Source organism: Schistocerca cancellata, chromosome 2 (assembly GCF_023864275.1).
Source record: "Schistocerca cancellata isolate TAMUIC-IGC-003103 chromosome 2, iqSchCanc2.1, whole genome shotgun sequence".
Taxonomy (NCBI): Eukaryota; Metazoa; Arthropoda; class Insecta; order Orthoptera; family Acrididae; genus Schistocerca; species Schistocerca cancellata.
The window spans coordinates 531,759,824-531,775,330 of NC_064627.1; the positions used below are offsets into that span (position 1 = coordinate 531,759,824).

Consider the following 15,507-nt stretch of genomic DNA (forward strand, 5'->3'; position numbering starts at 1 on the left):
AAACTGTCTTTTTCACTGTCATCTTTATCTTGTGTAGGTGCATGGAATGAAACCAGAGTCACGTTGTAGAATTTTCCTTTTATTCTTATCCTGCATTTTCTTTCATTAACATCCTTGAATTCCATGATATTTCCCCTTACTCTTAAAGAATTGTTGGAAAAAAAATGTAATGCGTTACTTTCTGGGCAACTCTCCTAAAACACGCAATTCCACGCTAAAGACAGAACAAAGTCCTAAACAAACTGGTTTACGCGTCCTCAAATCATAGTTCATTCGAAGAGCGATGGCTTGCAAGGCGTTATCCAGGAAGCAGACACTCGTACACCACTGTAGGGCTCTCGGTGACACTCCTACACAACTTGTGGAAAATTCAAAGACAACTCACAGTTGAAACTTCCTGGCAGATTAAAACTGTGTGCCCGACCGAGACTCGAACTCGGCACCTTTGCCTTTCATATCAGCGCACACTTCGCTGCAGAGTGAAAATCTCATTCTGGGAACATCCCCCAGGCTGTGGCTAAGGCATGTCTCCGCTATATCCTTTCTTTCAGGAGTGCTAGTTCTGCAAGGTTCGCAGGAGAGCTTCTGTAAAGTTTGGAAGGTAGGAGACGAGGTACTGGCAGAAGTAAAGCTGTGAGTACCGGGCGTGAGTCGTGCTTCGGTAGCTCAGTTGGTAGAGCACTTGCCCGCGGAAGGCAAAGGTCCCGAGTTCGAGTCTCGGTCGGGCACACAGTTTTAATCTGCCAGGAAGTTTCATATCAGCGCACACTCCGCTGCAGAGTGAAAATCTCATTCTGACAACTCACAGTTGTTTGCCCGTGCGGCCCCCTAAATAACCGCCTAGTGGAAGGATACTGTCACGCTATAGTGCACTGCGCGTGACAAGCGTTGCCTAGTAGTGCAAAACCACCCTCGAACCCTCTAGCAGAATTGACGCCATCTGTGAGCCTGACTGGAACTACACTGAGGTGACGAAAGTCATGGGTTAGCGATATGCACATATACAGATGGCTGCACTACTGAGGACACAAGCTATAAGAGGACAGTGCATTGGCAGAGCAGTCGTTGCTACTCAGGCGATTCGTGTCAGAAGGTTTCCGACGTGGTTATGGCCGCACGACAGAAATTTACAGATGTTGAATGTGAAATAGAAGTTAGTGCTAGACGAACTGGACATTCCATTTCGGAAACCGTTAGGGAATTCAGTATTCCAACATCCGTAGTGTAAAGAGTGTGCCAAGAATACCACAATTCAGGCTTTACCTCTTACCACGGACAACGCAGTGGCCGACGGCCTTCACTTAACCACTGAGAGCAATGGCGTTTGCATAGAGTTGTCAGTGCTAACAGACAAGCAAAACAAAGTGAAATAACCGCAGAAATCAATGGGGGACACGCGCCGAACGTACCCGTCAGGTCAGTGCGGCGAAATTTGGCAGTAATGGATTATGCTGGCAGACGACTGACGCGAACGTCTTCGCTAACAGCACGACGTCGCGTGCAGCGCCTCTCCTGGGATCGTGGCTACACCGGTTGGACCCTAGGCGACTAGAAAACCGTGCTCTGGTCAAATAAGTTCCGATTTAAGTTGTTAAGAGCTGACTTCAGGGTTTGAGTGTGGCGCAGACCCCATGAAGCCAAGGACCCTAGATGTCAACAAGACATTGTGATGTGTCCATAATGGCTTGGACTATGTTTACATGGAGTGGACTGGGTCCTTTGGTCCAATTGAACCGACTATAATCAATAATTATTGAATGTAAACGGTTATGTTTGGTCACTTTAAGACCATTTTTAGCCATTCATTGACTTCATATTTCAAAAACAATAGAATTTTTATGGATGACAATGCGCCATGTCACAAGGCCACAGTTGTTCGCGACTGGTTTGAAGAACATTCTGGACAGTCCGAACGAATGATTCCCATCGAACATTCATGGGACGTAATCGGTTGTTCTATGCTGGGCACGATATTTGGAGATATCCCATGATATTTTTCACGTCTGCTAAGCAGGAAACCGTACATACATAGCTGTACCACCTGCGGCCGGAGTGACCCTTGCATACAGCAGAAAGGGTCTGAGAAAATGAAAACGAGACAGATGGAGAAAAAGTGAGTAAATTTGAGAGGTGGTCCGCCACTCTCTCACTTTAACAACACTGTCAGTGAGATTAACGTTCACATTTTAGGTCATGATCTCGGTGTTCCCCAGTACTACCTTTGGTAACTGTGGTTTATAACTTTTTACATGAGGAAATTGTGGGCAGAACGTTCAAATAACTGCATGTGTATGCTGTGGGACACTTGTATCTGATGGGCCGTAGTGGAGGCGGCGCAGAACAGGGAGAAAGATGGATTGCAGGCCATAAATGCTGTGTCCAGCGTGCTGGCTGTGTGAGTGATTCTGGGACGCAGCGCTCTGTGGATCGTACCTGCTGAGGGACTTCGGGCTGTGGAACTCCCCTCTTCCCGCTCAGGATCGGAGCAAAGGGGGGCGGAGGTTCCGGTTCACAAAACATGTTACCTGGGGCAGGCGACAGACCATCGTGAAGGTGGCTAGTTGGCGGAAAGTGGGTGGAGGAAGCCATTTAAGAGAGACTGGTGTAATCTGAGATTTAGTGAATGATCGTTTGGTCATAAACTCCGGGCATTCTCATGTTAGAAGCTGGTATGATACGGACAGAGCGGCTGGTGCATGTGTTTAGTGGAGGAAAGACTGTACTCTCCTGACGCCAGGATTCGTTTAGCAAGTGGAAAAAACATGTAATTCAAGGACACCATTGTCTGAGATGCTTCACACCTTTCTTTCAGAAATGAGAAATGGTTGGCAGGGAAAGATTAGATCTCTCCGTAAATGAGGAACTGCAAAAATTGAAGAGCGCCACCGAATTCAGATACTCAGTACTATTGATGGACGGCATTATTCTGTTACCGAATAGTGACTGCCCACATGCTGCCAGGGTTGTTTCGAGCACACTGCAGAAGTTCCGCTGGGAAGCCCTTACTCATCCTCCATACAGTCCCAGTCTCCTCATGCGATTATCATATTTATGGAGCCCTGAATAAGGATAGTCATGGCTGTAGATTTGCTTCTGACAAAGAGGTGTATCCCTGTGTACAATCGTGGTTCCGTAGGCAACCTCAAACATTTTTCAATAAAGGCATTGGCCGTCTTGTCTCACTGTAGGGTAAATACCGATTACTTTTGAAATAATGAACAGTTAACTTACTTATTCCACTCTCGTTTTCATTTTACTGCCCCTTAAACAACCCATATGTAAAGGAAATCTCGCAGAAGATGTTGATGGGGTCATTTCTAGAGTACTGTTTCAGCGTTTGGAATCTTTATCAGGTACGTGTGACAACAGACATCGAACTAATTCAGACATTCGCTTATAGCATCGCAACAGCATTCAAAAACATGTAACGGAATTGTTCGGGGAACTTCACTGGGAATCCTTGGAAGGCGGACGACTTATTTCCCATGAAATGCCTGCTGGGTGGGTGTAAAAAGCAGTATTTGAAGAAGACTGTGCGGCCATTATTCTACCAGGATCATACATCCTACGGGATCATGAGATTAAAATAAGAGAGGGTGGGGAGCGGCAGAGGCATATGGACAGTCGTTTTCCTCTCGCTCGATACGACAATATTCGTTCGATGTACCCTGCGCCGTGCACTGTCGAATGGCTTGCGGATTATCTGTGTAGCTGTATATATAGGTCTCTTTCTAGGTCTTCCGTTGCACCTCTGACTCACTCGCTTTAAATATGTTTTGTTGTTCTGCAACTTCTCACGCTCACGTTATTTAAATGCTTCTTCCACTTCCTTTTCCAGTTTCTGTTTAATCGTTAATACTGTACTAAAACCTTCAAATTGTTCTCTGCTAACATTGTTTCTCATGAAACACTCTAGGTAGCGACTGTAATTCACATTTTACAGAAACGTCTCCCGTACGAGTTCCATTATTACCTGGGCTGCTAACTCAACGTTTGATGTTTGAGACCTCGTGTAATATCATTTTACTACTCCCCCCGCTCTCTTGCTCATAAGATAATTGTCCTCAGGTTGAGGTGTACGTGCAGTGTCCCTCCCATGTCGACACACGAGCGGAGGAATTCCTGAGGGTGAGGGCAGCAAGTTGTGGTCGTCGAAACCGAAGGCCCGCTGGTGTGGCAGGAACCGGGGCGAAGCGAGTGCTCTCAACGCTACTACGCAGAGCAGCTCAGTGCCCTTCCCTTCGCCGGCGAGACGTCGCTTCAGTTTTCGACGCTTGTAGAGTGCAGACCGGACATTTGAACGCCATATCCGAAGCGACTGATCCTTTTTATCACTAGAAGAGAGCTTACCTATTTATCGACGAGGAGGTACTGAAAACTAATGCCTCCGTATTTTTATGTGATAACTGTTAAAGATTTTTAAATAAAACAAACGTTATTAACAGTCTTCATGTGTAAGTATTTGCAGCCCTCTGCAGCTAGAAGGCTCCGAATTGTAGCGTGTAACATGGCGGTGTGTAATGTAGCTAAGCTGGTGCGTGAGAAACAGTGTGCTGTGATCGAGTTTCTGAAAGCACGAAAGTTCGTCCGAAACATGGGCACCTCCTCGTTCAGCATGGCAATGCCAGGCCACACACGAGCGCTGCGATAATCCGACGCCTTGTGTGCACTGGAATCGGCCATTATCCATAAAATCCAGATTTGGTACTTCCAAAACTTAAAGACCACAGGACTTCAGTTTAATAATGACGAAGAGGTGCAAGTAGAGGTGAGGTTGCGGTTCCGTCAACATAGTCAAACGATCTATAGTGACGACGGTACGAACAAACTGGTCTCTCGTTGAGAGACTACATATGTTGAGAAATAAATGAAAAACGTTAACACTTTCACATAAAAAATTCGGAGGCTTTTTTACAGGACGCCCTCGTACACGGTGCGATACCAAATTTTATCCAAAAATAGAGCGGTGGTCTGATATCAGGCTTTGCAAGATAACTTCGCCGAAATCTTCACAACACCCATTATATGACCTGCAAGTAAAAGGTAGTTCTGATTTCCAGCACACGGTAGTAAATCACTAGATAATTTCTAAGTGGAAAACCAAATACTAAAACTTGATTAACACGAAGAAAGCTGATATACTAGATACGAGAAAAAAGATGGAAATGGAATGTGACTGATGTTTTCAGGGGGTTTTATATAGTGGTCGAAAATTTGTTACATTGCATAAGAACCAACTTTTACTACATAAGATGTTGGATTGTAACTTACAACGGAGCAATCGATTAGTTCAGTTCCAGAGCTTAGCATCGTTCATAGACTACCAAATAGCGCGAATAATTCAGTAGTCTGTAATTTACGTAAATCGCGTAGACATCCTGTGGCACATACGTACGAAAACTTACACAAGACTTGTAGAATCCACACTACCAAAATCGCTGTTGGATTGCCTTCAAGTAGTCGCCCTGCACTCATCAGCGTATGTACTTTAACAGTCCATTTTAAGCCAAAGGCTGCACCCATATTTTCCGTGTCTAGGTTTTTGACGGGGCACGCCAGGGTGATAAAAAGTGAGCGAATGTAATTTCCACAAATATTTAATGTTAGCCAGGGTTATAACATATTTTAATATAATCCCACTCTGACTGTCTTCGTAACTGGCCTTGTAACATCTCTGTTAACCGTTCAGAATCCAAAATTATCAGCGTTACAGAAACGCACTCTGAGAGGCACTTTCGTCAGGGTGCAGATGTTGCGTCATGGCAGGTTACAGCGGGCCGGTCATTATGAAAAATAGAAATTTTTGTGAATTGAATTGAAACGAAATGGTGTCCTGCCGGCTGATCCAAGCCTACCTATTTGACACCACCGCTACGATTTGAGCGGCTTTGTGATGAAGATGAGATGAAATGATTAGGACAACACAAACACTAGTTTTAACCCTGACTAAAATCAAATATTACCTAGTATCACGACCCTCCCCTACCTCCGCTATCATCAACATTAACTCGTAATGAAACTTAAAAAGCAAAGAGAAATTTGAACAGTTTTATTTTTGAAATGATAAACGATATTTATTTTCGGAGCGAATTTTATTAAAACACGAACTAATGAGTCAATGAGACAATTGGCACAGTTTATTTCTGTTTTTTGAATGACGAAGTAATTCTCACAAGGAACTCCTAGACTGCGAGGTGTCAAGTTCAGTCTTTAGTAAAGCTCATTTGAAAGAGTAGTGTTAACGATTATCACAGGAGAAATATTAGCTGATTAACAACTCACCATGTGCATCGGGAGGGAGGTAGAAAATGAGTCCCCAGGAGGGTCAGAGATCTACTTTCTACGGTGTATCACAAAATAGACATCGTCGACATTAATGAAATGTTCACAACAAAGCATTAGCTTCTACCATAAACACCGAATGAAAAATGGCGCGCCACAGTGATCACAAATGTTCGCGTTATCAAGTTGAAAGGCTAATTCCTTGGGAGATACAAACCGCGCAGGACGTTTAGATAGGTATCCACTTTTTAAAAAAATGCATATAGAATCAAACTGGTGTAACGGGGTGATGAGAACTGATGAATGTGACGACATGCAACAGACGGCGAAACAATTTGTCGTGGAGCTATCGTTCAAAGCGTAGCTGCAGATAATGAGATAATATGTTTTATAGGAACGTGAAAAACAAACCTCCAGAGGCTGAATTTGTGCATTGGTTCCAAGTGGTATGAATCATAATGTCACACACTTTTCAGGAGGCACAGATTGCTCTAAAGGGGTATGACTTTTATACGGAGATCAGGAAACAAGGAAAACCAAGCTATTTTGACCGGCTATTGGCCAAAAGCAGTGCTCACACCGTATCTGTAGTTCTCAAATACTCCCATTTTCCCACTCTTGCTTACTGTAACGCATATATACCCTACCGCGCTTTCAAGATGACGCACAAGACAAAAACTCATATGGGGCAGAGCATCTTCTACTTCTCGCAACACAATACATAACTTTCCAACTAATTTACCATTCAGATTAACAGTCGGCGTAATGGTACAAGAATGCATTGAGACATTAACGTTAGTTGATCTTGATACAACTGTATTAGTACCTATAATTTCCAGGGTTTCTTTCAAATGCATTTCCTCTTCAAATCCCATTGGGGGGAGGTTGGAAACAAATTCCTTACTGAACGATGGGATAAGTTCGTTCAGCTTATTTACAAATTTCCACGCAGATTCCGTAGTTTGCTGTGCATCGTCAGGTGACTCTTTGTTTTAAATCTCGTTATCTTACGTCTTCCAGTTCTTTAGCACTGTTTTAAGCTATGCAACCACCCACTGCTTCGCGTGAAATCGCTGTAATATACACTGAACCGCCAAAGAAGCTGGTATAGGCAAGCGTATTCAAATACAGAGATATGTAAAAAGGCAGAATACGGCGCTGCGGGCGGCAACGGCAATGTAAGACAACAAATGTCTGTCGCAGTTGTTAGATCGGTTACTGCTGCTACAATGGTGAGTTATCAAGATTTAAGTGAGTTTGAACGTCGTGTTATAGTCGGCGCACGAGCGATGGGACACAGCCTCTCCGAGGTAGCGATGAAGTGGAGAGTTTCCGGTATGACCATTTGACGAATGTACCTTAAATATCAGGAATCCAGTAAAACATCAAATCTCCGGTATCGCTGCGGCCGGAAAAAGATCCTCCGACTGAAGAGAATCATTCATCGTGACAGAAGTACAACCGTTCCGTAAATTGCTGCAGATTTCAATGCTGGGCCACCAACAAGCGTTACCGTCCGAGCCATTCAACGAAACATCATCGATGTGGGCTTTCGGAGCCGAAGCCCCACTCGTGTACCCTTGATGACTGCACGACACAAAACTTTACGCCTCCCCTGGGCCCGTCAACACCGACACTGCACTGTTGATGACTGGAAGCCTGTTGCCTGGTCCGACGAGTCTCGTTTTACATTGTATCGACCGGATAGACGTGTATGGGTATGGAGACAACCTTATGAATCCATGAACCCTGCCGGCCGAAGTGGCCGTGCGGTTAAAGGCGCTGCAGTCTGGAACCGCAAGACCGCTACGGTCGCAGGTTCGAATCCTGCCTCGGGAATGGATGTTTGTGATGTCCTTAGGTTAGTTAGGTTTAACTAGTTCTAAGTTCTAGGGGACTAATGACCTCAGCAGTTGAGTCCCATAGTGCTCAGAGCCATTTGAACCATGAACACTGCATGTCAGGGGACTGATCAAGCTTGTGGAGGCTCTGTAATGGAGTGGGGCGTGTGCAGTTGGAGTGATATGGGACCCCTGATACGTCGAGATACGACTCTGGCAGGTGACACGTACGTAAGCATCCTGTTTGATGACCTTCATCCATTCATGTCAATTGTGCATTCCGGCGGACTTGGGCAATTCCAGCAGGACGATGTGACACCCCACACGTTCAGAATTACTACAGAGTGGCTCGAGGAACACTCTTCTGAGTTTAAACACTTCCAGTGGCCACCAAACTCCCCAGACATGAACATTATTGAGCATATCCGGGATGTCTAGCAACGTGCTGTTCAGAAGAGATCTCCACCCCCTCGTACTGTTACGGATTTATGGACAACCCTGCAGAATTAATTGTGTATTCCGTCCAGCACCATTTCAAACATTAGTCGAGTCCATGCCACATCGGGCTGTGGCACTTGAGCCAGCACGTGGAAGCCCTACATGGAATTAGGCAAGGGTACCAGCTTCCTTGTCTCTTCAGTGTATATCGTATGCGATTTGATTTGCATAACGTAGTACGTCATCATTACGCACGTCCTGTAAATTGTTGCTTCCTTGAAACGCACGAAAACTAGTTTCTGTAACAAGTGTACCTTGTCCTCCCTTGAATAACTCTGCACTATACGGTCGTATTGCTGCGGACTTAGTCGAATTCTGCTTCTATTTTTTTTACTTTGCTCTGGATAGCCTTCGATGTATATAGTTATGTTTAGTACCTGCTCTTTAACAGCCATTGTTAGTACGTCTCACTGGAGACGGGGTGTGTAATTCTCTCTCCCACGAGGATGACGAACTACATGGCTCAACACCTTTTTCAAAATCACTTTCAGTTGTTAAGCACTTATCGTCATGATTGAACTCCTTACGTACATTGCCAGCACAGTTGAACGTATACGAGATCACACATTCCACTGATTCATTTTGCAGATGCGCTAATATGGCACCTGTTACTTCTCTCTCCATCTGCGAAAGTCCTTGGTTTCCTTCTGACAAAATGTCAACTTTGGCTGCTGTTGTTGTAGATATATGCAATGTTTGGTTTGTTCTCGTTGTCATTGCTCTGCTTTATATCAACACCACTTGCACTGTAGCACTGCTGCGAATTACTCGTTGACTAAGGCCTTCAATGACACTCCATAGTGTCATGCTGTACTCACAATTTAATATTTCCGGGCCCGCCTGCTTTTGCTGTTAGCAGCCAATACTGTTGTTGCTTGATAGACAATACGTGGGGCCTCGAACACCGTAAACGTCATTGGTGTTTTGAGACATGGTACTGAAGTGGTTCCTTGTCAGTGCGTAGTGAGTGCTCGGTACCTACAACTCTTCATCAGAAAATAAAGCTAACTATTAGCAGTCAGGGTTGACTAGTTACAAAACATGTCTTCTCTGCATCATTCCCCTCCGTAGTGACACATGCATCACCCATACCCCGAACCCCTATTTAGAATGAACCAAATTAAAATGTGTGCACTGTACTTAGGCCGACTGTTTGTGAATGACTTGTTCGCTAAACTCCTTAGTTCTGGAATGACAGACAGTGCAAGAGTTCAGACTGCCAATGCTCTGTGTCTGACCACTGCCATTAATAATAATATTATGCAGTGTACCTCTTGCAGCCGTGTTGCAGCCATTACATAGTTAATGTCGTGTTGTGCTGTCAGTTCGTATGTTGTTGCGAGGTGAATAATGAAACCGTTTCTGGATTACTGGGGGAAATACCTGCAACCTGGAGGAGGGATTTTCATGAGATATCTAAGAATATGTGATACAGGGTGACCATAACTCCATCGAAAAACTTCCGGAGATGGTAATATAGACCAAAACAGGGTAAATTTTACCAGCAAATAAGGACTTTAAACGGCATACCTAAAGGACTATGAGGACCTCTTCATCTTCGCTACTGTGAAACGCAACTCTTCTATAGAATAACTCCTCAAAGCTTCTAAGCTATGAATTTTGGAGCCAATATTACCTGGACCTTTTCTTTCTTGTTTTGGTCCATACTACCAGCTCTGAAAATTTATCGGTGGATTTCTGAATAACCCTGTATAAGTCCAGATTTTAGTTTTACAAGTTATAAAACTCCACGACATTGTCCAACTCGTTAATGGTAGTATCTGAAATAAAAAAAGTAATTATTGGGAACTTAAGTGAGCAGTACTACATTGTTACGAAATAGTTACCTTTCAAAACTAACTTAGTCCCGTGACCGAAAGACAGTTGAACCCTTTTTTAACTCCACATAAAATTTCATTTCCGCCCCCCCTCCCAGGTGCAATCATCACCATATTGGGAACCACTGTACCAGACGGAGAATGAGCTCGGATATAATTGGCTAGAAAGTGGAAGGAACTCGACTCTGTCCTTTCCAAATTAAAAATATTGGCGTTTCTCTTAATCTGTTTAGGAAAACAACGGGGAGCCTAAATGCGAACGACATGATGGAGGTCCGAATCATGCTCCTCAGTAACGGGAGCCCACTGCCTTAACAGCAGAACCGCAGCTCTCGTTTCGGATATAAAGCCACCATTTTGCGGTAGAATAGGCGATTAATCTTTTCAGAGACTGCAAATTGCTTGTTGAAGTGATTCACAAAAAGCTCTCTTTTGTGTGCAAGTTTTAATTAATTAGTACCTCCTCTACTGGGAACTGTAGCTACCGCATCGATTGTTTCTTTCATCAGAGTTACGCCGGGGGAATGGAGCACCGCAAAAGATCGGCTGTTCTGTGCAGCAGCTGGATGGCTCGCTGCTCTTTCCTGGAGGCTACGCAAAGGTTGCTGGTTGTTCTGACAACTATGCAAACAGTGCCATGAGAGAATGTGAGCGTACTGTTAGAAATACTTTCAAAATTACTTCAGACGACAGCAAAGGAGAAAAATAGTCACCTTCAGGGGAGGTCACGCTAATACCGTTCTAATACCGCCTCTAGAGTTGATAATCTAAATTCGACGCGCAAGAGAGTCTACAAGTTCCTACAGGTACAATATTTCAAGGTTATGCCTCAGAGCTACCATCAAACACCAGAGATTCCCTGAAACGCACAATCACAGACATTGTCTGTGGGATTTAGATAGAGGGGAGATAATTTAGAGAGCTATCGCGAATCAGCTTAACAGCTCATTCATCCAAGCTGCCGAGAGAAATAATATACATAATAATTGAAAAGAAACTTCAATATTGGTTAGAGGACGACCAGTACGGTATTAAGAATGGCAGAGGCACCAGAGAAGCAGTTTTGACGTTGGACCTGATATTGGAAGTAAAACCGAAGAGAAATCAAGACACTTTCGCAGGATCTGTCGACCTAGAAAAAGCGTTCGACAGAGCGAAATGGTGCAAGATGTCCGAAACTCTGAGAAAAAAAGGAGTAAACTAGAAAGAGACGAGTAATACACAATATGTACAAAAACCAAGAGCAAACAAGAAGAATGGAAGTCCAAGAAAGGAGTGCTGTGATTAAAAAGGTTGAAAGACAAGGATACAGGCTTTATCCCCTACAATTCAGTGTATACGTCGAAGAAGCAACGACGGAAACGAAAGAAAGGCGCCAGAGTAGGTTTAAATTCGCGGTGAAACAATATGAATGATAAGATTCGCTGATAACATTCCTATCCTCAGTGAAAATGTAGGAGAATTACACGATGTGTTGAATGGAGTGAACGGTCTAATGAGTACGGAACATGGATTGAGAGCAAACCTAGGAAAGACAAAGTAATGAGAAGCAGTAGAAATTAGAACAGCGAGAAACTTAATATAATATTTGGTAATCACGACGTAGATGAAGTTAAGGAATTCTGTCTGCTACCTTGGAAGCAAAATAGCTTTTGATCACACTTGACGAACGGCGCAAGGAGGGCATAAAAAACAGACTAGCACTGGCGAAAAGGGCATTTCTGGCCTACTAGTATCAAAATTACCTTCAATAACAAACCAAGAAAGTACGTTTGGAGCACAGAATTGTATAGTAGTGGCTCATAGACAGTGGGAAACAGAAGAGAATCGAAGCGCTTGAGATGTGGTGCTAGAGAGAAGGTTGGAAATTAGGTGGATTGATAAGATAAAGGATAGAGAATTTTTCCGTAGAATCGGCTAGGAAAAGAACATTTGGAAAACACTGACAAAGTAAAGTGACAGGATAGCAGGACATGTGTTGATGTATCCATGATACTAGAGGCAACAGTAGAGGGAGAAACTCTAGGGTAATCCAGAAAAATGATCGCGTGATTTGCATGGCCAATCAACGTAACTAATTTGTTTCCTGAAGTTTTCTCAACGGATCGAATATTCCATTATTTTTCGGGAGTGCATCCACTGCAGACTTCTTGGGCTGTAGTAGGCGAAAGTATCGCTGTTGTTCAAAGCACTCACAATCAATTTCGTACACTCCCGTCTTTGTGAGTGTGGTAAACGGCGTATTGGAGAAACAATACGTACTATGAAAGAACGTTGCAATGAACACCAGTGACACTCTCGCCTACTACAGCAAGCCACTTCCCCTGGCCATTCCATGACTTACATGAAAGTTAAATACTGGCCACACCATCTTTCTATTGGCACTCAGTGGTCAAGGAAGATATAGAAGTATAATTAGCAGACAACCTGCTCAACCGAGACGAGAGTTTCCAGCCTGACAAATCATGAAAACCCCTCATTTAATGTCAGAATTCTCATCTATATACACAGTGCCCGCTTGTTTGAAACTTTTTAGCCATGAACAAAAGCGCGGCGGGACCGAGCGGGCGCGGCCCGCGAACAAACAAAACGGACAGAAGGGAAAGGACGGACACAAACAACGACGGATGACCGAGCAGACACTAAGAACAACAACACGCAAGAAGCAACGGGGTCACAAGCGAAAACCTGCCGAAATCAACAACGTCCACTCGGACACGGAAACGAGCAAAGTAAACACGATGTCTGTAGGCGAGATATCAGAGACTCATGCGAATATCAGACTGCCTCGCTGAGCGCTTAAATACACGATAGGGGTACGTCGCTATTTGCCACTGAGACCACGTGCTCCACAGTGGCGCCCTCACATTGTTAGTGGGCTAGAAACGAGCGCAGCCACGGCTTACGGCGCGACGGCTGCAGATACCTCTAGTGGTAATCGAGGTCCATGCCGTCTGGCGCGGATTCGAACCTGCGGCTCTCGGTACCAGAAAATACATACAAATCTAAGGGTATATTCATATATCGATGAAATCTTGAACACCTTACCTTCAAGACAATAGGGAAATTACTGTGTATATAAGATTTCGTAATCTGACTTGAAACATACACTGATTAACCAGAACATTATGACTACCTGCCTAATAGCCGTCATGTCCACCTTTGGCACGGATAACATCGGCGACAAGTCGTGGCATGGAAGCAGTGAGGCCTTGGTAGGTCGCTAGACGTAGTTAGCACCACGAATGCACACACAAGTCACCTAACTCCCGTAAATTCCGGGAAGGAAGGCGAAGATCTCTTAGGCCACATTCAGCCACAACCGATTGAAATTCGCCACTATGTTCCTCGAACCCCTAGATCACACTTCTGGCTTTCTGACATGACGCATTATCTTGTTGAAAAATGCCACTGCAGACGGGAAACTTGATCGTCATGAAAGGGTGTACGTGGTCTGCAACCAGTGTACTATGTTCCTTGATCGTCGTGGTGCCTTGCACAAGCTCCACCTAAACCATGGATTCTGACGTGAATGTTCTCCAGAGCGTAATGGAGCCGCCGCCAGCTTGCCTTCGACCCGCAGTGAGGTGTCAAGAAGCTGTTCCCATGGAAGACGACATATTCGCAGCTTCCCATCGGATGATGAAGAAAGTATCGGGGTTAATTACACCATGCAACGCTCTGCCACAGCGCTGAAGTCCAGTGACTATGGTCACCTGCCCATTTCAGTCGTAGTTGCCGGTGTCGTGATGTTAACATTGACAGGTGCGTGAGTCGTCGGCTGCAGAGGCCCACTGTTAGGAGTGTTGGATGCACTGTGTGTCAGACACACTTGTACTCTGCCCAGCATTATAGTTCTGATTTTAGTTCCGCCACATTTCACCGCCTGTCCTGTTTTGCCAGTCTGCCCAGCCTATGAAGTCCGACATCTGTAATGAGGTGGCCGCCCCAGCCTCACCACGTCTAGACATGGTTTCGCCACATGTTGAGGACACTCACTACAGCATTCCTCGGACACCAGACATGTTTCGCAGTTTCCGAAATGTTCGTGCCGAGCCTCCGGGTCATCACAATCTGCCCTCGGTCAAACTCAGGTAGATCGCGCGCATTTTTTACACTAACAGTTCGCTCACTGATGTTACGTGGACCGTGCTGTGTCTGACTAGCAGTCGCTCCCCGCCAGGTGACACTGCTATCGGCTGCACGGGTTTATATCGGTAGTAGGTCGGTAGTCATAATGTTCTGGCTTATCAATGTTTATGTAAGTAATATGTAAAGCGGAAGGTTATTATCGAAAATCTGTAAAAGTTCTAGACCGATTTACTTCAAAATTCTATAAGATCCTTTAATGAACATTTGGGCGGACATAGGTTATTTATTTGTCAATATACAGGGTGTTACAAAAAGGTACGGCCAAACTTTCAGGAAACATTCCTCACACACAAAGAAAGAAAATATGTTATGTGGACATGTGTCCGGAAACGATTACTTTACATGTTAGAACTCATTTTATTACTTCTCTTCAAATCACATTAATCATGGACTGGAAACACACAGCAACAGAACGTACCAGCGTGACTTCAAACACTTTGTTACAGGAAATGTTCAAAATGTCCTCCGTTAGCGAGGATACATGCACCCATCCTCCATCGCATGGAATCCCTGATGCAGCCCTGGAGAATAGCGTATTGTATCACAGCCGTCCACAATACGAGCACCAAGAGTCTCTACATTTGGTACCGGGGTTGCGTAGACAAGAGCTTTCAAATGCCCCATAAATGAAAGGCAAGAGGGTTGAGGTTTAGGAAAGCGTGGAGGCCATGGAATTGGTCCGCCCCTACCAGTACATCGGTCACCGAATCTGTTGTTGAGAAGCGTATGAACACTTCGACTGAAATGTGCAGGAGCTCCATCGTGCATGAACCACATGTTGTGTCGTACTTGTAAAGGCACATGTTCTAGCAGCACAGGTAGAGTATCCCGTATGAAATCATTATAACGTGCTCCATTGAGCGTAGGTGGAAGAACATGGGGCCCAATCAAGACAT

General features: G+C 44.6%; 1 non-coding gene across 1 annotated transcript; it reads left to right on the forward strand.

The window, feature by feature from the left end:
- Positions 1-654: 654 nt before the first annotated feature.
- On the forward strand, positions 655-729 carry Trnap-cgg (transfer RNA proline (anticodon CGG)). Its single transcript has one exon. It is a non-coding gene; the product is annotated as a tRNA-Pro (tRNA).
- The last annotated feature ends 14,778 nt before the right edge of the window (positions 730-15,507 follow it).